The 26851-nt window shown below is 47.8% G+C and overlaps 1 pseudogene; it reads left to right on the forward strand.

The window, feature by feature from the left end:
* Positions 1 to 13975: 13975 nt before the first annotated feature.
* Positions 13976 to 14094, forward strand: LOC134951033 (5S ribosomal RNA; annotated as a pseudogene).
* Positions 14095 to 26851: the final 12757 nt, after the last annotated feature.

Here is a 26851-nt window from a genome sequence, read left to right on the forward strand (position 1 = left end):
AGCCAATGTGAACTTCGCCCCGAACTGGTAACCAAAAACCATAACTAAAACCCTCAATAAGGAAATGCGCTACATCTTGGTCCTCATACCAAGACAACCATTTAAGCATAGCCCCCTAAATGTACTGGGGTAGGAGCCCTACTTAGAGGACGCCGCAGTCGTGGGCTTGGCAGGCCCGGGATAGCCTGCCTTCGGGGCAGAGCGCCCACCTCAAAAGCAGTTGGAGGTGGGCCCCACCGCAACGCAAGCAGATGTTTCAAAACCGACACCGTTGCCTGACAGGACATGTGCAAAGCATTTGCCTTTAGCCGGACCCGGCCCTTGGGAATGAATAGGCACGCCGAAACACCTCGTCTGGGGATCCTCCCCATAGGTCCACGATGCCCCCGGGTTAACTGACACAGAGTACGTGGTAGCCCGCGGGACCTCCTTCTCATCCTGCTGCACCCTGGCAACATCCATCCACACTTCAACATCTTTACAATCAAAGTGTCACGCACCTCGGGCAGCGGCGACCGCGCTTGTCCCTGCGGGTGGCCTGGTCTGCCCGGCGCCTCTCTTCTCCTGGCGGTCTCCGGCTTCAGTGGCGGGTCGGCGCGTCCCTCCGGCGGCTTCCCGGAAGCAAGGACGCCGCCATCATAAGTGAGGGCAAGGAGGCGGAGCAGGTCTGACGTCACCTGCCTGCTCCGCCAATCAGGCTAGGGCGGGGGATTTAAAACCAGACACCAGGCAGAGATCCGGTGCCTGAGTATCTTCGTTTCTCCTGCGGAAGCTGTGATTCCAGAGCTCCCTCGTCCCTGTGATCTCCTGTGCCTACAAGCATCCTGTGCCTCCAAGCATCCTGTGCCTCCAAGCACTCCGTGCCTCCAAGCACCTCCGTGCCTCCAAGTACCTTCCTGCCTCCAAGCACCTCCTTGCCTCCAAGCACCTCGTGCCTCCAAGTACCTCGTGCCTCCAAGCACCTCCGTGCCTCCAAGTACCTCCGTGCCTCCAAGTACCTCCGTGCCTCCAAGCACCTCGTGCCTCCAAACACCTTGGTGTCTCCAAATACCTCCGTGCCTCCAAGCACCTCGTGCCTCCAAACACCTTGGTGCCTCCGAACACCTCTGTGCCTCCAAGCACCTCCGTGCCCCCAATTACCTCGTGCCTCCAAGCACCTCCCTGCCTCCAAGCACCTTCCTGCCTCCAAGCACCTCGTGCCTCCAAGCACCTCATGCCTCCAAACACCTCCGTACCTCCAAGCACCCCCGTGCCTCCAAGCACCTCCGTGCCTCCAATTACCTCGTGCCTCCAAGCACCCTCGTGCCTCCGAGTGTCTCCCAGCACTCCCTGTACTCCCAGCACCTCAGTGCCTCCAACACCACAGTGTCTCCAACACCACAGTGCCTTCAATATCTCAGTACCTCAGCCTTCAGTATTTCTACAAGTCTTGTCTTTCAGGAGACCTTCAAGAATTCCTCTGTGCTTCCTGCCTGCCGTCTTAATCCTGCATGAGGAAGACCTACATCCGGCCATCTCTACTGCGACCCAGTAGCGGTTCCTCTTCCCGGTCATCGGAAGAAGCCCCGAGTCCACAACACTCCCAAACCAGGTCAGTGATAGTATACTCAGGCCCCATGGACCCGGGGAATCGGAACACGGACTCAAGTGCCATCCAGAACCTGGCTTCTCGAGTACAAAGTCAGGAAGCGGCACAAGGCCAGGTGATGCAGTACCTCCAGCAGTTGTCCGGGCGTCTGGATCAGATTCAGGCGTCTCTAGCCTCAGTAATTCCGGCACCTGTTCCAGTAGTCGCACCAGTCGCCGTTGCCAGCAATGTTCAACCATCGGCCGGTATCACTCCACGCCTTCAGCTGCCTACTCCGTCCCGCTATAATGGGAATCCTAAAAATTGTCGTGGTTTCTTGAACCAATGCGAGGTACATTTCGAGCTACTTGCACACAACTTTCCTACAGACCGGTCCAAGGTAGCATATATTATTTCTCTGCTGGAAGGTTCTGCTTTGGATTGGGTGTCTCCATTATGGGAACGATCTGATCCCATGGTTTCCAACTATACCAACTTCATCTCGTCCTTTCGAAGGATTTTTGACGAACCCGGCAGAATGACCACTGCTTCTTCCGACTTGCTCCGTGTTCGACAGGGCGCCCGTTCCGTGGGTCAGTACGTGGTTCATTTCCAGACCATTGCTTCCGAACTACGCTGGAATAATGACGCCCTGAGAGCTGCCTTCTGGAACGGTCTTTCCGACCGGCTGAAAGTTGAGCTGGTTACCAGAGATCTGCCGGATCCATTAGAAGATCTGATTTCCCTTTGCGTCAAGGTGGATCTTCGGATGCAGGAGCGTGGAAGAGAACGTAGCCGTCCGGATCGTTCCAGGTTCCGGAATCCTACTCCTAGACCGGTGGCCTCACCTAGCTCAGATGAGCCCATGCAAATTAACCGATCCCGACTGTCTCCGGAAGAACGACAGCGTCGTCGTGAGGGTAAACTCTGCCTTTACTGTGGAGCCGCGGATCATTTTCTTGAATCTTGTAAATCTCGTCAGGGAAACGGGCAGGCCTAGCTTGTTCCGGAGGAGTCAAGCTGGGGGTAACGACAAAAGCTTCTCCAACTTCGGACTGTTTGCTTCCAGTAACTCTAGTCTCCGATTCAGTCTCCAAGTCTTGTGAAGCCCTATTGGATTCCGGAGCTGCAGGGAACTTCATTTCTTCCTTCTGTGCCCAAAGCTTGGGTTTAAAGTTACGGCCTATCGAGCAGCCAATTTCACTGACGGCTATCAACGGGACTAGAATTTCCAAAGGTCTTATAATGTGGCGCACGGGGCCAGTTAAGCTGCAGGTCGGGGCTCTACATCAGGAAGATTTGGAACTCTTGGTAATCCCAGAAATGCCCCATGATCTGGTTCTTGGAATGCCTTGGCTAAAAAGTCATAATCCCCACATCGACTGGAAGTCGTCACAAATTCTGTCCTGGAGTTCTTTTGTCACACTAATTGTCTTACTCCTGTTTGTCCGCTCCGTATCACCTCCAAAACGGATGAAGAGCACATTCCGGATTCATATCAAGGGTACAAGGACGTATTTTCAGAACAAGCTGCTGACCTGTTACCACCTCACAGGCCTTGGGACTGCCCTATTGACCTTGTCCCAGGGAAGACGCCACCCCGTGGTCGCACATATCCTCTGTCTCTTCCCGAGACTCAAGCCATGTCGGAGTATATTAAGTCCAATATGCTCAAGGGATTTATTCGCCCCTCTTCCTCCCCTGCTGGTGCGGGCTTCTTTTTCGTGAAGAAAAAGGACGGGGGGTTGAGACCATGCATCGACTACCGCGGCTTAAACGACATTACTATTAAGAATAAATATCCCTTGCCACTAATCACAGAATTATTTGATAGGGTTCGTGGTGCCCGCATTTTTTCCAAACTCGACTTGAGGGGAGCTTATAATCTTATACGCATCCGAGAGGGGGATGAATGGAAGACTGCCTTTAATACCCGAGATGGGCATTACGAATACTTGGTGATGCCATTTGGTCTTAGTAATGCTCCCGCGGTTTTCCAGGGATTCGTCAATGAAATCTTTCGTGACATGTTGTATCAGAGTGTTGTGGTATATTTGGACGACATACTGATCTTTTCCAAGAATCTTGTCGAACACAGGACTCAAGTCAAAGAGGTGCTCCACCGTTTACGAGAGAATCATCTCTATGCCAAGCTTTCCAAATGTACCTTTGAAGTAACATCTATTCCGTTCCTCGGTTATATCATCTCGGGGACGGAGCTTCGCATGGATCCGGAAAAGCTGTCTGCCATTCGTGACTGGACTCAGCCTCTTTCTTTGAAAGCAATACAAAGGTTCCTGGGCTTTGCGAACTACTACAGGAAATTCATTAAGGGTTTCTCCACCATTGTTGCGCCCATTACCGCCCTGACGAGGAAGGGTTCTAATCCAAGTTTGTGGCCTCCGGAAGCCATTGTAGCTTTTTCTCACTTAAAGTTAGCTTTCATGACGGCTCCAGTTCTCCAACAACCAAATTTCGATGAACCTTTCTTCTTAGAAGTTGATGCATCTTCAGTCAGGGTTGGGGCTGTTCTCTCCCAGTACTCCTCTGATAAGAAATTACATCCGTGTGGCTTCCATTCTCGTAAATTCTCTCCGGCCAAACGAAATTACACTATTGGAGACCAGGAACTCTTGGCTATCAAATCTGCCTTGGAAGAGTGGAGATATCTTCTGGAAGGGGCTAAACATGTGTTTACCATCTACACGGATCACAAGAATTTGCTGTACATCAAATCCGCACAATGCTTGAATCCTCGCAGGCGAGATGGGCACTTTTCTTTTCCCGATTCTCGTTCATTATCAAGTACCGGGCCGGGACTCTCAATATTAAAGCAGATGCGCTTTCCCATTCACAAGTTTCCACAGACGAGGATGAACCTCCTGAGCGGGGTTTAATTCTGAATCCAGTTTCTGTCTCTGCTGCTTTAACTACTCCAGCTCCTCCTCCTGGAAGAATGTCCGTACCAGCTAGATTCCGGCCAGGAATACTACTGTGGGTCCATAACTCCAAGTTTTCCGGTCATCCCGGTGCCCAGAAGATGTACAAGTTTCTGCAAAGGTCTTACTGGTGGAACACCATGAGGAAGGATGTACAAGATTGCGTTAATTCTTGTCCCCAATGTACACAACATAAATCTCCTCGTCTGCCTCCTGCAGGGTTACTTCGTCCTCTGCCTATCCCTGTGAGACCCTGGACTCACATTTCCATGGACTTCATCACTGACTTGCCCTGTTCCAAGGGTTGCAACACCGTTTGGGTTATCGTTGACCGTTTTTCGAAGATGGCACACTTTGTGCCTTTGACTGGTCTCCCGACAGCACCGAAACTGGCTCTACTGTTTATCCGAGAACATTTTCGTTTGCATGGGTTGCCACAAGAGATTGTTTCTGACCGTGGAGTACAGTTCACCGCCAGGTTTTGGAAAGCCCTCTGTTCAACCCTACAAATTAAACTTAAGTTTTCGTCCGCTTATCATCCCCAAACAAATGGTCAAACGGAACGAGTCAATCAAGATCTAGAGACTTTTCTTCGTTTGTATCTCTCTCCTTCACAGGACAACTGGGTGGAGTTGTTGCCTTGGGCGGAGTTTGCCCATAACCATTTGTTTCATTCTTCCACTGGGGAATCACCATTCTTCGTCAACTACGGGTTCCATCCCCGTGTTCCAGAATTTCCAAGCCTTCCGATAGTAGAGGTTCCTGCTGTAGCGTCCACTCTACAACACTTTGGACAAATTTGGAGAAAGGTTCATGCTAATCTTAAGAAGGTTTCTGTCCGGTACAAGTTCTTCGCAGATAAGAAACGGCGAGCCGCACCTCAATATAAAGTTGGGGACAGGGTATGGCTGTCCACACGTAATCTCCGGTTGAAGGTGCCCACCATGAAATTCGCTCCAAGGTTCATCGGTCCTTACCCGGTGCTACAAGTCTTAAATCCTGTGGTCTGTAAACTGGGTTTGCCTGCTCATCTTCGAATATCTAACGCCTTTCATGTTTCTCTACTCCGTCCCCTCATTCTGAATCGGTTCCACTCAGCATTCCCTAGGCCAACGTCTGTAGTGGCAGAAGCTGGAGCGGAGTTTGAAATCAAAGCTATTCTTGACTCTCGTTATCTTCATAAAAAATTACAGTACTTGGTGGACTGGAAGGGTTATGGTCCTGAGGAGAGAAGTTGGATTGAGGCTACTGAAGTAACGGCTCCTCGTCTGGTTCGGATCTTCCACTCCAGACATCCGACTAAGCCCGGGAAGTGTCCAGGGGCCACTCCTGGAGGAGGGGGTACTGTCACGCACCTCGGGCAGCAGCGACCGCGCTTGTCCCTGCGGGTGGCCTGGTCTGCCCGGCGCCTCTCTTCTCCTGGCGGTCTCCGGCTTCGGCGGCGGGTCGGCGCGTCCCTCCGGCGGCTTCCCGGAAGCAAGGACGCCGCCATCATAAGCGAGGGCAAGGAGGCGGAGCATGTCTGACGTCACCTGCCTGCTCCGCCAATCAGGCTAGGGCGGGGGATTTAAAACCAGACACCAGGCAGAGATCCGGTGCCTGAGTATCTTCGTTTCTCCTGCGGAAGCTGTGATTCCAGAGCTCCCTCGTCCCTGTGATCTCCTGTGCCTACAAGCATCCTGTGCCTCCAAGCATCCTGTGCCTCCAAGCACTCCGTGCCTCCAAGCACCTCCGTGCCTCCAAATACCTTCCTGCCTCCAAGCACCTCGTGCCTCCAAGCACCTCCGTGCCTCCAAGTACCTCCGTGCCTCCAAGTACCTCTGTGCCTCCAAGCACCTCGTGCCTCCAAACACCTTGGTGTCTCCAAATACCTCCGTGCCTCCAATCACCTCGTGCCTCCAAACACCTTGGTGCCTCCGAACACCTCTGTGCCTCCAAGCACCTCCGTGCCCCCAATTACCTCGTGCCTCCAAGCACCTCCCTGCCTCCAAGCACCTTCCTGCCTCCAAGCACCTCGTGCCTCCAAGCACCTCGTGCCTCCAAGCACCTCGTGCCTCCAAACACCTCCGTGCCTCCAAGCACCTCGTGCCTCCAAGCTCCTCCGTGCCTCCAATTACCTCGTGCCTCAGAGTGCCTCCCAGCACTCCCTATACTCCCAGCACCTCAGTGCCTCCAACACCACAGTGTCTCCAACACCACAGTGCCTTCAATATCTCAGTACCTCAGCCTTCAGTATTTCTACAAGTCTTGTCTTTCAGGAGACCTTCAAGAATTCCTCTGTGCTTCCTGCCTGCCGTCTTAATCCTGCATGAGGAAGACCTACATCCGGCCATCTCTACTGCGACCCAGTAGCAGTTCCTCTTCCCGGTCATCGGAAGAAGCCCCGAGTCCACAACACTCCCAAACCAGGTCAGTGATACAAAGTCCATGACCTGCAAACAATCCTGCTTGCGCCTAAACTTGTCATCGTATACGCTCCAGGTAACCCCAGAATACCTGCGCTGCATATCATGAATCATGTGAATGTAGCGGATTATGTTAATGTATTCACTCGCCCGATCCTCCAGATAACAGGCTGTGAAAACGCAGAATCTGGCCAACCAAGCATCATAAGACTGAAAGGCTTCCACTCCAATGCCACCTTTCGCTCGAATGGCCTTAAACTCTTTCTTTGCCTCATCGGTCAAAGTGAACACATCCACATAGGCGCCTTTTTGAATTTTCTTGCATCATCTGTCACGCAGCCCGCGCAACACGGCAGTGTAGCCCCAATGGACGAAACCTGGCATTGTTTCCATTCCCTGCGGGAAACAGTGGAGGAACTAGCGAGCGGTGGGCCCAGGTGCGACAAAATGCTTTGGGCCCCCCCCCCCTCATCCCATCCAAGTCCACCCCCTCACCCCTGGAGAGGATCTGGTGAGGGGGACCTGCTCAGGGCCAGAGAAATGGATACCTAGCAACAGTGCCGTAACTAGACATTTTAGCACTGTGTGCAAGAAACGGCATCGGAGCCCCACCCCTGCATGCAAAACAGGGGCAGTGCACACCGTAGGCGCATCAAAAATATAGTGGCATGGCTTCGTGGGGAAGGGGTGTGGCTACAAAATAATACCAATTCATAAAACGGTGCACAGTAGTCTCCATTATTCAAATTACACCGCACAGTAGCACCACTACACCAGGTAGAGACACTTTTACACCTTATGGCGGACAGATTTCCCTCTTTTCACATTACATCAGACAGTGTCCCCTTTTTACACATTACGGCAGACAGCGTGCCCTTTTTACATATAGCGGCAGACAGCGTGCACTTTTTACACATAACGGCAGACAGCATCCCCTTTTTACACATAACGGCAGACAGCGTGCCCTTGTTACACATAGCGGCAGACAGCGTCCCCCTTTTTACACATTACGGCAGAGAGATTCCCCCTTTTTACACATTGCGGCAAATAGCGTCCCCTTTTTACACATCACGGCAGACAGATTCCCCCTTTTTACACATCACGTCACGCAGATTCCCCCTTTTTACACATTGTGGCAGGCAGATTCCCCCTTTTTACACATTGCAGCAGACAGTCCCCGTTTTTGCACATGTAAAGAAAGAAAAACAGAAAGACAGACAGAAAGAAAGAAAGAAAGAAAGAAAGAAAGAATGAATTATACTTACTGTCTCCGCTGGCTCAGGCTCCTCGGTACAGTTTCTGGCAGATCACGATTCCCGGGCAGGAGAGAAGGAGGAGGAGGGAGGTGGAGGAGGGAGCCGCACCTGGCTGTGTTATTGGTGGAGGCGCTGCTGCTGCTGTCCCTCTGCTTCACTATAGTCTGTTCTCGGAAGACAGCCTATAGTGAAGCAGAGGGACAGCAGCAGCAGCGCCTCAACCAGTAGCAAAGCGCTGCTGCGGCTCCCTCCTCCACCTCCCTCCTCCTCCTTCTCCCCCGTACCGATGTGCTCCTCTCCTCTCTGTCCGGGCGGCTGTGTGCTGCGGGCAGCGGTTGCCCGCAGCACACAGCGGCATGTAATGAGTCAGTTTGACTCATTACATGCTTTGGGCCCCTGGACAGTGGCGTGTCTCAGTGCAACGCACTGGTTGCACTGGCAGTAGTTCCGCCTCTGGCAGGAAAGCTCAGAGGTCCTTATGAGCTTGGCCACGTGCTCGCGTTTTTCCGCTTCCTTCTTCGCATATCAGGCCGCACACTTATGGGTCCGCGCTGTACTACTGATTGAAGTCCCGAGCGAAGAGGAAGAATAGGAAGAGGAGCTGGCCCGAGAGAAAGAAGAGGAAGAAGCACTTGACAGTTCCATGACAGACTGACCGGACTCCTCATCTGACGCGTCCGGCCGACCCTCCGCAGATGCAGAATCACCCTAGATGTTCAGTGGCTCACCCGAGTCCTCAGGATCTGAAAAACAAGGCAAATCTGGCCCCGGAGCCCCAGACCCGGGAAACAGGGAAGAAACCAACACACTGAGCAGTGCCCTATTCCTTGAATTAGACCTAACAGCAGCAACCCCAGAGCCCCGCCCCCTATGGCAAGAACCACCTGCATTTGGCACCATGACCGAAACTAGAGGAGTGAAAGCGGCCTCCATGGAGGGAAAAGTTGCAGACAACTGGGAGGGGTCAAATGCAGAAGGCGAATGACCAGTAGAGGTGACAGCCCGCTGACTCGAGGGCATCCGTGAACCCCTACGGCCATGACCCGAACTCCCCGAGGGAAGGGGTACATAATCGGAATCCATGTACCCAGCCATTGGGTCACATAGGCCTCCCCTCACTAAAATGGTCGCCATCCTTCACTGCCTTATCCCTGTTATTGAGTCCCCTGCCAGACCTCCCAGGAGCATCACTCCTGGAAAGCTGCGCCCAGCCCTACTGCACCTATCCCCAGGCTCCGCATGCCTGTGGGAACCCAGGGAAGCATCATCACTGGCCTGACAGACCCCCCGCAGTGAGTCGTTCACCTGGGGGCCGGAAGCCACCGCACGCCCGTCCTGCAGGCGCACCCGCACGAGGCACCAATGAGGCCCGAACAGTGGCAGCCGCCTGCCCAGACGCTGCACCAACCTATCCTCCCCCCGCTGCCGGCCTCACCAGCTGCGCTCTGTCCCCCGCTGCAGTGCCCACCACGGCAGCAGGTGCCGGGTAACCCGCATCCGTCCACACACCATGCGGCTGTGCAGGCGAGGACAAAGTAGGGACGTCCAGTGCCGTGGCTAAGCCAGCCACGGAATCCGTGATGTACCCGCCGGGACGCATGCAAATCTCCGGGGGCATGACAAAACCATGGATCATCAGCAGCAAGGGAGCAATGTATATATATATATATATATATATATACATATATATATATATATATATATATACTGTGTATATATATATGTATATATAAAGCGCAATCCCAGTATCTAGATACTGACACCGTACGGGATACCAGCGTCACAATACCAACAGCTGTCATCCTGACAGTGGGACGACTGGCACCCTGCCGCACGTGGGGGTGGGGAGGGCGGTTTAGGTATGACAAGAGAGGTTAGGGTGCAGGGCCAGGAATGTTAGGGAACTAGGAGGGAAAGTTAGGTTTAGGCACATTGAAGGGGAGGTTAGGGTTAGGCATCTAGTGGGGAAGGTTAGGTTTAGGCAGCGGGGAGGGTTAGGCACCACCCAGGAGGGTTAAGCATCACCTGGGAGGGTCAGGTTTAGGCACCCAGGGAGGGTTAATGTTATGGTAGGGAACAGAGGAGGGTTAAGGTACTTTAGAGGCGGCTGTCTGGATACTGATGGACGGGATGCTGCTGTCTGTATTCTGACCGTCGGCATCCCATTGAATATAGTGCAGTTTGGATACAATGCGGGTTGCATATAGTGAGGGTCAGATACAGTGTTGGTTACAGTGAAGGTCAGATATAGTGTGGGTCAGATACAGTGCAAGTTGGATACAGTGCGGGTTGGATACAGTGTGGGTTACGGTGGGAGATGGATAGAATACCTGTTGCAGTGTTTGTTAGATACAGTGTAGGTTACAGTGCATGTCAGATACAGTGTGGGTTGGATACACTTACTATGACAACAGGCAGGATGGTCCCTCCGATGGTAAATGCCCCCAGTGGTAACTTTGAAGATGATGATTGTCTGAGCACTGCAGTGTACAGTGTATCAGTGGTCAGCACATAAATTTCAATGGGACTTTGAAATGAGCTTCCAGAGTCTATGCAAAGTTACATGTGCTCAAACCACTTGGTGAAGCAGCTAGACCAGTCCAAAGCCGGTATGTCTTCTACATGCTGGATGGAGGTCTTCACTGCAACTTCCGGTGACCCAAAACAAATCTCACACATCTTGCACTTGATTTGTGGGAACACAAAGAAGTCTAAGGGAGCCATATCTGGACTATATGGTGGAAGACCAAGCTTCTAGATGAGTTTATGGGCCAGAAAATCCACCAGTTTCCTAAACTTATGGGCAGGTGCATTGTCATGATGGAGAAGGGAACAACAAATATGAAATCTTGCTGAAAATGGCTTACAGCACTTGCGGCAGCAGGCATTGGTTGGCATATCAGTACCCAGAGATGGTGCTTTGCTGCATGAATGGGACAGTAGCTACATGACCAGTTTTGACCACAAAAACAGCCATTATTTTCTTGGCCATGCTGCACTCTCGTCAGAAATTCTGTGGTGGCACACGTCCAACTAGGATCCACTAATCCGACTATTGTTTGGTATTGGGTTCGAAACAGTAGATCCAGGATTCATTGCCACTAATGATCTTCCAGACAGACTTTGACCAACCACCATCATACCTAGCCAGCATATTGTGTCACCCAGTCACCTGAGCTTCCTCCTGCTCTTGAGTCAGCTGATGGGGCACCAGGCATGCAGAAACCATGCCCAGGCCAAGATTTTTATATATATGAATCCCAATAAGATGCCTATATCCTTCTCTAACAGGGCCATGGACACCCTGGTGTCCACTTCCACTATGGCTCGCACAGCAGCAGTATTGTCCTTAGTTATGGTGGACACTGGGTGGCGGACACAAGATGGCAAACTACCAAATTGATTAAGGTGTTGGAGACACTGTACTATGAGGAGAGACTTTCTATGTTAGATATGTTTACACTCGAAATGAGATGACTACGAGCAGATATGATTAATATTTACAAATATATAAAGGGACAATACACAGAGCTATCGGGTGATTTGTTTATTAACACACCTCAACACAAAACACGCGGACACCCACTAAGGCTTGAGGGAAGGACATTTCGTACTCAGTGCAGGAAGGGAATCTTCACTGTAAGGGCTATACAAATGTGGACTTCACTGCCAGAGAAGGTTGTAATGACGGACTCAGGCAATGCATTTAAAAATGGGTTAGATACATTTCTAATGGAAAAAGATAGCCGAGGATATAGCCTTTAACCAGAATAGAATAGGGAATATGATATAATTCAGGTTGCACTCAATGGACTACTAGTCTTTTTTTCAACCTCACCAACTATGTTACTATGTTACTCCTCATCTTCCAGGGACCTGCAAACTACTCAAACAGGGCGGTCATAACATTCCTGCTGTCGCAGACCACTCTTTTAGTCGTAGAAGATCATGGCTCTCTAGTGGCCTCTGTTGAGCTCCATAACTACTCAAATCTATGCTACTCAAATCCATTCTCAAATATACCTATCCTCCCCTGATTTGTCACTAACTGTATTGGTCTGTGTCACTGAATGCCTTTCTGCCATTTCATCTTGGATGTCATCTCACCACCTGAAACGTAATATTTTAAAAATAGAATTGAGTATATTTCCACTGACCAATTGCAGTTAACAACCAGATATCTCTATCACTGTTGAGTGCTTAACAATCAATCCTACCCCACAAATTAGCTGCCAATGTGTAATTTTTGACTCTGAACTGTCTTTGCCACATTCAAACCGTCTCAAAATCATGTTACATGCATCTAAAAAACGTACGCAAAATATAACAATATCTTACACAACACACTGCAAAAACTCTAATCCATGCTCTCATTATCTTTTACATTGATTATTGCAATAGTACTTTTACTGGTCTTAACAAAAAGAGCCACTGCAATCACTGCAATCCATTCTGAATGCACCTGCAAGGCTAATCGTCCTCACTAAACATTCATCGTCTGCTGATCTGCTCTGTTAGTCCCTCCACTGGTAATCTGTATTCTGTTGTATTTAATATAAAATACCTTTACTTACACACAAGGCCATTAACCAAGGTACACCAATGTACATCTCTTCACTTATCTCAAAATATCATCCAACCCGACTTCTCTGCTCTACACAAGATCTACGTCTCTCTCATCCAGACTCATAATGCACTCCCATTCACGATTGCAGGACTTTCTACAGGCTGCACCCATTCTGTGAAATACCCAAAAGACTCTCCTCTAGTTTTCAAACCTTCAAGTATTCCCAGAAGACTCACCTTTTCAGACAAGCTTATCAAATTCCGGAACTGCCCACATAACATTCATACATTTTCCTATCTAATTTACATGCACACATATCCTCACATATTTTCTCTCTCTTCACTTTCACTTCCTCCTTACTACCTGGCCAACATTGCTGTGTGACCATATCATACAGCCAACCAAAGAATCCTTGCAATCTGGTGGACCATTATGCAATAGATAACACCTATCCTTGTGTATCAATGCCTATTTCCCTATAGACTATTCTGTTTCATCACTGTTGTTTCCAGTTGTAAAGCGCAACAGAATTTTCTGTGCTATATAAGAAACTAGTTTTAATTATACATGGTGGTTAATAAAATATAACTTTTAATGGATATACATTAAAAAGAATATCTCATGATTACCCATTAAGCAGAGCCTGTGTTGGTAATGTTGAGCATTAATTACTTTTGATTAGCATATGCACCAGCGTCCTGATTCTACTGGTGTATTTCTTTTCACTGACCAATGTGATAAGACATGTTCAAGTTATTGGTACATATATGCTATTCATTGTACCTCCTGTGTCAGCAGCATCACCTTGTATGCATATAATTACTTAGGGGATATTTCCACCAATTCTCTTGGTTATTATTATTATTGCTATATAATTTAGGAATACGGCATAATCCTTTATTTCTGAGTTACATTGAGTCATTTAATTTATTTGACATCTAAGCGGTATTATCAATGATTATATTCAATATGTATTATTCTTTGCATCTATTCTTGATGTCAGTAAATGTTTGCTAGCAAGGTATTTTGCACATAATTATTGATGCCTTCTGCTTCCATTCTTGACTCTTTTTCTTCTTTCCGTGGACTCTCATCTATGATCCTGGATGCGTATTACCACCTATGTGGAACCTACTGCATCCAGCCTAACGTAGAAAGCAGATCCACACCTTTTTGTGACCAATTGTCACATTTTCTCTTTTATATAGGTGCACTCTCATTGGCGTCTAACCCACCCATCTGTCTACTACCATACCACACTGCCAGTGCCCGATCTCGTCCGATCTTGGAAGCCATACAGTGTTGGGCTGTGTCAGTACCTGAGGGGGAGACTCACAGGGAATACCCAGTGTAGTAGACTCTTTATCCTTGTGATGTGCGTTATTTGACACCAACAGCAGTATCACCACTTGATTTCATTCTTTTCTAAAATATCCCTACCCTTTGTACTCTGTTTATACAATTGCTCAAGAACCTCTGAGCTCTTTATTTATAAATAAATTATACAGTGCATTTGGTTGGTGACTGGTGGGAAGTGGGTAATGTCTCAATATCCATTGCCGGACCTGTCCAGCTCTCTCATATTTGACAATTGACCATATTTTGGTCTCAACAATACAGATTTTCTGTACTGGTCGGGCTGAAACGGTTGTAGAACAGCAAAGTGTCTACAGCCTTTCTTATCACATCCTGTGAGACAGGACCAGAACATTCCTTCATTTTTTAAAACAATTTCTGCCAAATTTTTCAATTTAATATGCATTTTAAATCACATTTGTTTTTTGGATCCTATTTTTCTTAATGGGTAATCATGAGATATTCTTTTTAATGTATATCCATTAAAAGTTATATTTTATTAACCACCATGTATAATTAAAACTATTTGAACTTTATTTTAACTATTTAAGAGTGCGCCCACACAAGAGCCTTCCTTTCTTCTCCCTTTGTTGACACATGTTCTTTCTGGCTCTGGGCGCACCACCATACTGGACAGAGATTTGATAATTTATGAAAATATATCTTCATTGTCCGAATTCTGGTTTGTTCATCATTTGTTATTCCATTTACATTGAGACCAGTGCCGGGTCGCCCCTTTTCTTTTCTCTATATAAGAAACTGCTAATAAATAATGAGTTTGTGAAGGAAGTGAACAAGCTGACTACTTTGGAGTTCAGTGCTGCTTATATATGGCTCTGTGCCCTAAAATTTCAGAACTTTAGGCAGAGATTACAGTTCAGAACCAGATATTCAGATTGTGTCTGTTCTACCTACTCATTGTATTGTTCCTATTTTTTTACATTTGAATAAAAAAGGGAAACTACAGCCCACAGTACAGCCTACTATACAGTCTACTACACAGTGTCTGTGAGACAATTGTCTAAATTGTCATCTTGGTAGAGCGTTTTCTATGTATCTTCCAAAACACTAGCATTTAATTTGTATACTTTTAGTATTCTATGTACCTGATTTGTTATAACACCATTTTCTGCTGATCATACCCCCTGTACCATTTAGCTCTTGGGGTGGGGGGGGGAGGGTTTGTAGCATGTGCTTGCTCCGAGCACCATGGCCCCACGTTACGCCTCTGGGGTGCCCTACACTTTTGGAACTTCATGGGACAATGCAAAGATTTGTAAGTTTCCCGGATGTCCATGGAGAGTGGGTAAGTATGCCTAAAGGTGCATACACACTAGGCGATTCTCCTAGTGTTTCCAGTACCCTCTCGGGTTGCCAATCTAGTGCGCACACCCCAAACAATATCATTAACGATATCGTTCATTGATGTCACGACCCAAACATGCAGTTTTGGATGACAAGTCCAAATTGACCTGCATGCACAGAATATGGAGGGGCTGATAATGATGCATGGGAGCACACATCGTTCATCGTGTACACACTGGGCAATATTACAAACAATATCACTCAGAAGGGTGACAATGAGCGATATCATTTAAAACATTGCATAGTGTATACGTACCTTTTAATGCTTACCTTGAATAACTAAAATCATTTTGGCAGAATGTATTCCACATTTAAACAATTTGTATATGTGTTATTCATATTACAATCCCAGGTAAATAAGCTGAATATGACTAATACATTTCATGAGATCCCTACACTCATCTTCACAACTTTGATGGAGATAAAAACCCATGAAAGGTTATTGTTAACTGGCTTTTGTTATGCTGTAAGTGGCAGACGAAATTATGAAGTCAAGTTTGGTTACAACACAGGTTTCAGTTATGGATGACTGGTATGCAGACATGTCAGTCCTGCGGCTCCAGAGTAAATAGTGGATGTTGTTAGGGCATTAATTATAGTATTTGTCACTGACAGGCATAAATGAAAGACTGACATGATGATAAATGTTATGCTAGATGATAACTCCTACACTGTATATGAAGAAGCACTCAATAACTACTAGAGATGAGCGCCTGAAATTTTTCGGGTTTTGTGTTTTGGTTTTGGGTTCGGTTCCGCGGCCGTGTTTTGGGTTCGACCGCGTTTTGGCAAAACCTCACCGAATTTTTTTTGTCGGATTCTGGTGTGTTTTGGATTCGGGTGTTTTTTTCAAAAAACCCTAAAAAACAGCTTAAATCATAGAATTTGGGGGTCATTTTGATCCCATATTATTATTAACCTCAAAAACCATAATTTCCACTCATTTTCAGTCTATTCTGAATACCTCACACCTCACAATATTATTTTTAGTCCTAAAATTTGCACCGAGGTCGCTGGATGACTAAGCTATGCGACCCTAGTGGCCGACACAAACACCTGGCCCATCTAGGAGTGGCACTGCAGTGTCACGCAGGATGGCCCTTCCAAAAAACACTCCCCAAACAGCACATGACGCAAAGAAAAAAAGAGGTGCAATGAGGTAGCTGTGTGACTAAGCTCAGCGACCCAAGTGCCCGACACAAACACCTGGCCCATCTAGGAGTGGCACTGCAGTGTCACGCAGGATGTCCCTTCCAAAAAACCCTCCCCAAACAGCACATGACGCAAAGAAAAAAAGAGGCGCAATGAGGTAGCTGTGTGAGTAAGATTAGCGACCCTAGTGGCCGACACAAACACCGGGCCCATCTAGGAGTGGCACTGCAGTGTCACGCAGGATGTCCCTTCCAAAAAACCCTCCCCAAACAGCACATGACGCAAAGAAAAATAAAAGAAAAAAGAGGTGCAAGATGGAATTGTCCTTGGGCCCTCCCACCCACCCTTATGTTGTATAAACAGGACATGCACACTTTAACCAACCCATCATTTCAGTGACAGGGTCTGCCACACGACTGTGACTGATATGACGGGTTGGTTTGGACCCCCACCAAAAAAGAAGCAATTAATCTCTCCTTGCACAAACTGGCTCTACAGAGGCAAGATGTCCACCTCATCATCATCCTCCGATATATCACCGTGTACATCCCCCTCCTCACAGATTATCAATTCGTCCCCACTGGAATCCACCATCTCAGCTCCCTGTGTACTTTGTGGAGGCAATTGCTGCTGGTCAATGTCTCCGCGGAGGAATTGATTATAATTCATTTTAATGAACATCATCTTCTCCACATTTTCTGGATGTAACCTCGTACGCCGATTGCTGACAAGGTGAGCGGCGGCACTAAACACTCTTTCGGAGTACACACTTGTGGGAGGGCAACTTAGGTAGAATAAAGCCAGTTTGTGCAAGGGCCTCCAAATTGCCTCTTTTTCCTGCCAGTATAAGTACGGACTGTGTGACGTGCCTACTTGGATGCGGTCACTCATATAATCCTCCACCATTCTTTCAATGTTGAGAGAATCATATGCAGTGACAGTAGACGACATGTCCGTAATCGTTGTCAGGTCCTTCAGTCCGGACCAGATGTCAGCATCAGCAGTCGCTCCAGACTGCCCTGCATCACCGCCAGCGGGTGGGCTCGGAATTCTGAGCCTTTTCCTCGCACCCCCAGTTGCGGGAGAATGTGAAGGAGGAGATGTTGACAGGTCGCGTTCCGCTTGACTTGACAATTTTGTCACCAGCAGGTCTTTGCACCCCAGCAGACTTGTGTCTGCCGGAAAGAGAGATCCAAGGTAGGTTTTAAATCTAGGATCGAGCACGGTGGCCAAAATGTAGTGCTCTGATTTCAACAGATTGACCACCCGTGAATCCTTGTTAAGCGAATTAAGGGCTGCATCCACAAGTCCCACATGCCTAGCGGAATCGCTCCCTTTTAGCTCCTTCTTCAATGCCTCCAGCTTCTTCTGCAAAAGCCTGATGAGGGGAATGACCTGACTCAGGCTGGCAGTGTCTGAACTGACTTCACGTGTGGCAAGTTCAAAGGGCATCAGAACCTTGCACAACGTTGAAATCATTCTCCACTGCACTTGAGACAGGTGCATTCCACCTCCTATATCGTGCTCAATTGTATAGGCTTGAATGGCCTTTTGCTGCTCCTCCAACCTCTGAAGCATATAGAGGGTTGAATTCCACCTCGTTACCACTTCTTGCTTCAGATGATGGCAGGGTAGGTTCAGTAGTTTTTGGTGGTGCTCCAGTCTTCTGTACGTGGTGCCTGTACGCCGAAAGTGTCCCGCAATTCTTCTGGCCACCGACAGCATCTCTTGCACGCCCCTGTCGTTTTTTAAAAAATTTTGCACCACCAAATTCAAGGTATGTGCAAAACATGGGACGTGCTGGAATTTGCCCATATTTAATGCACACACAATATTGCTGGCGTTGTCCGATGCCACAAATCCACAGGAGAGTCCAATTGGGGTAAGCCATTCTGCGATGATCTTCCTCAGTTGCCGTAAGAGGTTTTCAGCTGTGTGCGTATTCTGGAAAGCGGTGATACAAAGCGTAGCCTGCCTAGGAAAGAGTTGGCGTTTGCGAGATGCTGCTACTGGTGCCGCCGCTGCTGTTCTTGCGGCGGGAGTCCATACATCTACCCAGTGGGCTGTCACAGTCATATAGTCCTGACCCTGCCCTGCTCCACTTGTCCACATGTCCGTGGTTAAGTGGACATTGTGTACAGCTGCATTTTTTAGGACACTGGTGACTCTTTTTCTGAGGTCTGTGTAAATTTTCGGTATCGCCTTCCTAGAGAAATGGAACCTAGATGGTATTTGGTACCGGGGACACAGTACCTCCAACAAGTCTCTAGTTGGCTCTGCAGTAATGATGGATACCGGAACCACGGTTCTCACCACCCAGGATGCCAAGGCCTCAGTTATCCGCTTTGCAGTAGGATGACTGCTGTGATATTTCATCTTCCTCGCAAAGGACTGTTGGACAGTCAATTGCTTGGTGGAAGTAGTAAAAGTGGTCTTACGACTTCCCCTCTGGGATGACCATCGACTCCCAGCAGCAACAACAGCAGCGCCAGCAGCAGTAGGCGTTACACGCAAGGATGCATTGGAGGAATCCCAGGCAGGAGAGGACTCGTCAGAATTGCCAGTGACATTGCCTGCAGGACTATTGGCATTCCTGGGGAAGGAGGAAATTGACACTGAGGGAGTTGGTGGGGTGGTTTGCGTGAGCTTGGTTACAAGAGGAAGGGATTTACTGGTCAGTGGACTGCTTCCGCTGTCACCCAAAGTTTTTGAACTTGTCACTGACTTATTATGAATGCGCTGCAGGTGACGTATAAGGGAGGATGTTCCGAGGTGGTTAACGTCCTTACCCCTACTTATTACAGCTTGACAAAGGGAACACACGGCTTGACACCTGTTGTCCGCATTTCTGTTGAAATAGTTCCACACCGAAGAGCTGATTTTTTTGGTATTTTCACCAGGCATGTCAACGGCCATATTCCTCCCACGGACAACAGGTGTCTCCCCGGGTGCCTGACTTAAACAAACCACCTCACCATCAGAATCCTCCTGGTCAATTTCCTCCCCAGCGCCAGCAACACCAATATCCTCCTCATCCTGGTGTACTTCAACACTGACATCTTCAATCTGACTATCAGGAACTGGACTGCGGGTGCTCCTTCCAGCACTTGCAGGGGGCGTGCAAATGGTGGAAGGCGCATGCTCTTCACGTCCAGTGTTGGGAAGGTCAGGCATCGCAACCGACACAATTGGACTCTCCTTGTGGATTTGGGATTTCGAAGAACGCACAGTTCTTTGCGGTGCTACTGCTTTTGCCAGCTTGAGTCTTTTCATTTTTCTAGCGAGAGGCTGAGTGCCTCCATCCTCATGTGAAGCTGAACCACTAGCCATGAACATAGGCCAGGGCCTCAGCCGTTCCTTGCCACTCCGTGTGGTAAATGGCATATTGGCAAGTTTACGCTTCTCCTCCGACAATTTTATTTTAGGTTTTGGAGTCCTTTTTTTACTGATATTTGGTGTTTTGGATTTGACATGCTCTGTACTATGACATTGGGCATCGGCCTTGGCAGACGACGTTGCTGGCATTTCATCGTCTCGGCCATGACTAGTGGCAGCAGCTTCAGCACGAGGTGGAAGTGGATCTTGATCTTTCCCTAATTTTGGAACCTCAACATTTTTGTTCTCCATATTTTAATAGGCACAACTAAAAGGCACCTCAGGTAAACAATGGAGATGGATGGATACTAGTATACAATTAAGGACGGACTGCCGAGTGCCGACACAGAGGTAGCTACAGCCGTGAACTACCGTACTGTACTGTGTCTACTGCTAATATAGACTGGTTGATAAAGAGATGTAGTAGTATGTATGTATAAAGAAGAAAGAAAAAAAAACCACGGGTAGGTGGTATACAATTATGGACGGACTGCCGAGTGCCGACACAGAGGTAGCTACAGCCGTGAACTACCGTACTGTACTGTGTCTGCTGCTAATATAGACTGGTTGATAAAGAGATGTAGTAGTATGTATGTATAAAGAAGAAAGAAAAAAAAACCACGGGTAGGTGGTATACAATTATGGACGGACTGCCGAGTGCCGACACAGAGGTAGCTACAGCCGTGAACTACCGTACTGTACTGTGTCTGCTGCTAATATAGACTGGTTGATAAAGAGATGTAGTAGTATGTATGTATAAAGAAGAAAGAAAAAAAAACCACGGGTAGGTGGTATACAATTATGGACGGACTGCCGAGTGCCGACACAGAGGTAGCTACAGCCGTGAACTACCGTACTGTACTGTGTCTGCTGCTAATATAGACTGGTTGATAAAGAGATGTAGTAGTATGTATGTATAAAGAAGAAAGAAAAAAAAACCACGGGTAGGTGGTATACAATTATGGACGGACTGCCGAGTGCCGACACAGAGGTAGCTACAGCCGTGAACTACCGTACTGTACTGTGTCTGCTGCTAATATAGACTGGTTGATAAAGAGATGTAGTAGTATGTATGTATAAAGAAGAAAGAAAAAAAAACCACGGGTAGGTGGTATACAATTATGGACGGACTGCCGAGTGCCGACACAGAGGTAGCTACAGCCGTGAACTACCGTACTGTACTGTGTCTGCTGCTAATATAGACTGGTTGATAAAGAGATGTAGTAGTATGTATGTATAAAGAAGAAAGAAAAAAAAACCACGGGTAGGTGGTATACAATTATGGACGGACTGCCGAGTGCCGACACAGAGGTAGCTACAGCCGTGAACTACCGTACTGTGTCTGCTGCTAATATAGACTGGTTGATAAAGAGATGTAGTAGTATGTATGTATAAAGAAGAAAGAAAAAAAACCTCGGGTAGGTGGTATACAATTATGGACGGACTGCCGAGTGCCGACACAGAGGTAGCTACAGCCGTGAACTACCGTACTGTGTCTGCTGCGACTGGATGATAAATAATGATATAAAAAATATATATATATCACTACTGCAGCCGGACAGGTATATATATTATATAATGACGGACCTGCTGGACACTGTCTGTCAGCAGAATGAGTTTTTTATAGAATAAAAAAAAAAAACACCACACAAGTGAAGTCACACGACGAGTGTTTAACTTTTTCAGGCAATCACACAATATAGTATACTACTAACTATACTGGTGGTCAGTGTGGTCAGGTCACTGGTCAGTCACACTGGCAGTGGCACTCCTGCAGCAAAAGTGTGCACTGTTTAATTTTAATATAATATGTACTCCTGGCTCCTGCTATAACCTATAACTGGCACTGCAGTGCTCCCCAGTCTCCCCCACAATTATAAGCTGTGTGAGCTGAGCACAGTCAGATATATATACATAGATGATGCAGCACACTGGGCTGAGCAGTGCACACAGATATGGTATGTGACTGAGTCACTGTGTGTATCGTTTTTTTCAGGCAGAGAACGGATATATTAAATAAAACTGCACTGTCTGGTGGTCACTGTGGTCAGTCACTAGTAAACTCTGCACTCTCTACACTTCTACAGTACTCCTAAGCTCCAGTAAATCAGGTCAATCTCTCTCTCTCTCTCTCTTCTAATCTAACTGGTGGCACTGGTCACTGGTCACCCTATCAGCAGCAAGTAGTACTCCTCCTATATGCTCCCCAAAATTTGTGTCTCTCTCTAGTACTCTAGTCACTCTAAACGGAGAGGACGCCAGCCACGTCCTCTCCCTATCAATCTCAATGCACGTGTGAAAATGGCGGCGACGCGCGGCTCCTTATATAGAATCCGAGTCTCGCGATAGAATCCGAGCCTCGCGAGAATCCGACAGCGTCATGATGACGTTCGGGCGCGCTCGGGTTAACCGAGCAAGGCGGGAAGATCCGAGTCGCTCGGACCCGTGAAAAAAAACATGAAGTTCGTGCGGGTTCGGATTCAGAGAAACCGAACCCGCTCATCTCTAATAACTACTTTCTTTAAGAGTGACACAAGCTGCATAGTGGCTGTCTCAGCCTATGGACTCTACATAAAAAGAAAGCAATAAAGTCATCTTATTATCAGAGAAACTTAATTCTATTATATTAAAATTCAAATGTGATTTTCAAAAAACTAAATTAAAATGGTTGGTAAAGGTTTTAATAACTCATTAGGTCAAAAAATTAAATTTAAGATGCTTAAGTAATCTTTAAACATACTTTTACATTTTGATATTATAAGTAGAAATGGGAAGAATATTCACAATGCCAGTAAGAGGTTATAAAAGCTCTCCTTAGAATGATTTTCTCCACACAGTGGCGTAACTTCATCCCAGTTGCCTGTAATCATGATAAAAGTTGGAGCCAATCAGACACCTCCCTGGTGGTATTGCATGATAGATAAGTACCTCCCTGTATTTCTTACCAAGGAAGCACAAAGAAACGGGCAACGTTGAGGACCATACACACAGTGGTTGGCCGAGGAAAGACAAATGCACATAAGTGCATCAGATGAAAAACACATCATGATTACTTCCCTTCAAAATAGGGATGTGCACTTGAAATTTTTCGGGTTTTGTGTTTTGGTTTTGGGTTCGGTTCCGCGGCCGTGTTTTGGGTTCGAACGCGTTTTGGCAAAACCTCACCGAATTTTTTTTGTCGGATTCGGGTGTGTTTTGGATTCGGGTGTTTTTTTCAAAAAACCCTAAAAAACAGCTTAAATCATAGAATTTGGGGGTCATTTTGATCCCAAAGTATTATTAACCTCAAAAACCATAATTTCCACTCATTTTCAGTCTATTCTGAACACCTCACACCTCACAATATTATTTTTAGTCCTAAAATTTGCACCGAGGTCGCTGGATGACTAAGCTAAGCGACCCAAGTGGCCGACACAAACACCTGGCCCATCTAGGAGTGGCACTGCAGTGTCACGCAAGATGGCCCTTCCAAAAAACACTCCCCAAACAGCACATGACGCAAAGAAAAAAAGAGGCGCAATGAGGTAGCTGTGTGACTAAGCTCAGCGACCCAAGTGGCCGACACAAACACCTGGCCCATCTAGGAGTGGCACTGCAGTGTCACGCAGGATGGCCCTTCCAAAAAACACTCCCCAAACAGCACATGATGCAAAGAAAAAAAGAGGCGCAATGAGGTAGCTGTGTGACTAAGCTCAACGACCCAAGTGACCGACACAAACACCTGGCCCATCTAGGAGTGGCACTGCAGTGTCACGCAGGATGGCTATTCCAAAAAACACCCCCCAAACAGCACATGACGCAAAGAAAAAAAGAGGCGCAATGAGGTAGCTGTGTGAGTAAGCTAAGCGACCCTAGTGGCCGACACAAACACCTGGCCCATCTAGGAGTGGCACTGCAGTGTCACGCAGGCTGGCCCTTCAAAAAACTACTCCCCAAACAGCACATGACACAAAGAAAAAAAGAGGCGCAATGAGGTAGCTGTGTGAGTAAGCTAAGCGACCCTAGTGGCCGACACAAACACCTGGCCCATCTAGGAGTGGCACTGCAGTGTCACGCAGGATGGCCCTTCAAAAAACACTCCCCAAACAGCACATGACGCAAAGAAGAAAAAAAAGAGGCGCAATGAGGTAGCTGTGTGAGTAAGCTAAGCGACCCTAGTGGCCGACACAAACACCTGGCCCATCTAGGAGTGGCACTGCAGTGTCACGCAGGATGGCCCTTCAAAAAAATACTCCCCAAACAGCACATGACGCAAAGAAAAATTAAAGAAAAAAGAGGTGCAAGATGGAATTGTCCTTGGGCCCTCCCACCCACCCTTATGTTGTATAAACAGGACATGCACACTTTAACCAACCCATCATTTCAGTGACAGGGTCTGCCACACGACTGTGACTGAAATGACGGGTTGGTTTGGACCCCCTCCAAAAAAGAAGCAATTAATCTCTCCTTGCACAAACTGGCTCTACATAGGCAAGATGTCCACCTCATCATCATCCTCCGATATATCACCGTGTACATCCCCCTCCTCACAGATTATCAATTCGTCCCCACTGGAATCCACCATCTCAGCTCCCTGTGTACTTTGTGGAGGCAATTGCTGCTGGTCAATGTCTCCACGGAGGAATTGATTATAATTCATTTTAATGAACATCATCTTCTCCACATTTTCTGGAAGTAACCTCGTACGCCGATTGCTGACAAGGTGAGCGGCGGCACTAAACACTCTTTCGGAGTACACACTTGTGGGAGGGCAACTTAGGTAGAATAAAGCCAGTTTGTGCAAGGGCCTCCAAATTGCCTCTTTTTCCTGCCAGTATAAGTACGGACTGTCTGACGTGCCTACTTGGATGCGGTCACTCATATAATCCTCCACCATTCTTTTAATGGGGAGAGAATCATATGCAGTGCCAGTAGACGACATGTCCGTAATCGTTGGCAGGTCCTTCAGTCCGGACCAGATGTCAGCATCAGCAGTCGCTCCAGACTGCCCTGCATCACCGCCAGCGGGTGGGCTCGGAATTCTGAGCCTTTTTCTCGCACCCCCAGTTGCGGGAGAATGTGAAGGAGGAGATGTTGACAGGTCGCGTTCCGCTTGACTTGACAATTTTCTCACCAGCAGGTCTTTGAACCCCAGCAGACTTGTGTCTGCCGGAAAGAGAGATCCAAGGTAGGTTTTAAATCTAGGATCGAGCACGGTGGCCAAAATGTAGTGCTCTGATTTCAACAGATTGACCACCCGTGAATCCTTGTTAAGCGAATTAAGGGCTCCATCCACAAGTCCCACATGCCTAGCGGAATCGCTCTGTGTTAGCTCCTCCTTCAATGTCTCCAGCTTCTTCTGCAAAAGCCTAATGAGGGGAATGACCTGACTCAGGCTGGCAGTGTCTGAACTGACTTCATGTGTGGCAAGTTCAAAAGGTTGCAGAACCTTGCACAACGTTGAAATCATTCTCCACTGCGCTTGAGACAGGTGCATTCCACCTCCTATATCGTGCTCAGCTGTATAGGCTTGAATGGCCTTTTGCTGCCCCTCCAACCTCTGAAGCATATAGAGGGTTGAATTCCACCTCGTTACCACTTCTTGCTTCAGATGATGGCAGGGCAGGTTCAGGCGTTTTTGGTGTTGCTCCAGTCTTCTGTACGTGGTGCCTGTACGCCGAAAGTGTCCCGCAATTCTTCTGGCCACCGACAGCATCTCTTGCACGCCCCTCTCGTTTTTTAAATAATTCTGCACCACCAAATTCAAGGTATGTGCAAAACATGGGACGTGCTGGAATTTGCCCAGATTTAATGCACACACAATATTGCTGGCGTTGTCCGATGCCACAAATCCACAGGAGAGTCCAATTGGGGTAAGCCATTCCGCGATGATCTTCCTCAGTTGCCGTAAGAGGTTTTCAGCTGTGTGCGTATTCTGGAAACCGGTGATACAAAGCGTAGCCTGCCTAGGAAAGAGTTGGCATTTGCGAGATGCTGCTACTGGTGCCGCCGCTGCTGTTCTTGCGGCGGGAGTCCATACATCTACCCAGTGGGCTGTCACAGTCATATAGTCCTGACCCTGCCCTGCTCCACTTGTCCACATGTCCGTGGTTAAGTGGACATTGGGTACAGCTGCATTTTTTAGGACACTGGTGAGTCTTTTTCTGAGGTCTGTGTACATTTTCGGTATCGCCTGCCTAGAGAAATGGAACCTAGATGGTATTTGGTACCGGGGACACAGTACCTCCAACAAGTCTCTAGTTGGCTCTGCAGTAATGATGGATACCGGAACCACGTTTCTCACCACCCAGGATGCCAAGGCCTCAGTTATCCGCTTTGCAGCAGGATGACTGCTGTGATATTTCATCTTCCTCGCAAAGGACTGTTGGACAGTCAATTGCTTGGTGGAAGTAGTAAAAGTGGTCTTACGACTTCCCCTCTGGGATGACCATCGACTCCCAGCAGCAACAACAGCAGCGCCAGCAGCAGTAGGCGTTACACGCAAGGATGCATTGGAGGAATCCCAGGCAGGAGAGGACTCGTCAGAATTGCCAGTGACATGGCCTGCAGGACTATTGGCATTCCTGGGGAAGGAGGAAATTGACACTGAGGGAGTTGGTGGGGTGGTTTGCATGAGCTTGGTTACAAGAGGAAGGGATTTACTGGTCAGTGGACTGCTTCCGCTGTCGCCCAAAGTTTTTGAACTTGTCACTGACTTATTATGAATGCGCTGCAGGTGACGTATAAGGGAGGATGTTCCGAGGTGGTTAACGTCCTTACCCCTACTTATTACAGCTTGACAAAGGCAACACACGGCTTGACAAATGTTGTCCACATTTCTGTTGAAATACTTCCACACCGAAGAGCTGATTTTTTTGGTATTTTCACCA

The sequence above is a fragment of the Pseudophryne corroboree genome, chromosome 1 (genome assembly GCF_028390025.1).
Source record: "Pseudophryne corroboree isolate aPseCor3 chromosome 1, aPseCor3.hap2, whole genome shotgun sequence".
Classification (NCBI taxonomy): Eukaryota; Metazoa; Chordata; class Amphibia; order Anura; family Myobatrachidae; genus Pseudophryne; species Pseudophryne corroboree.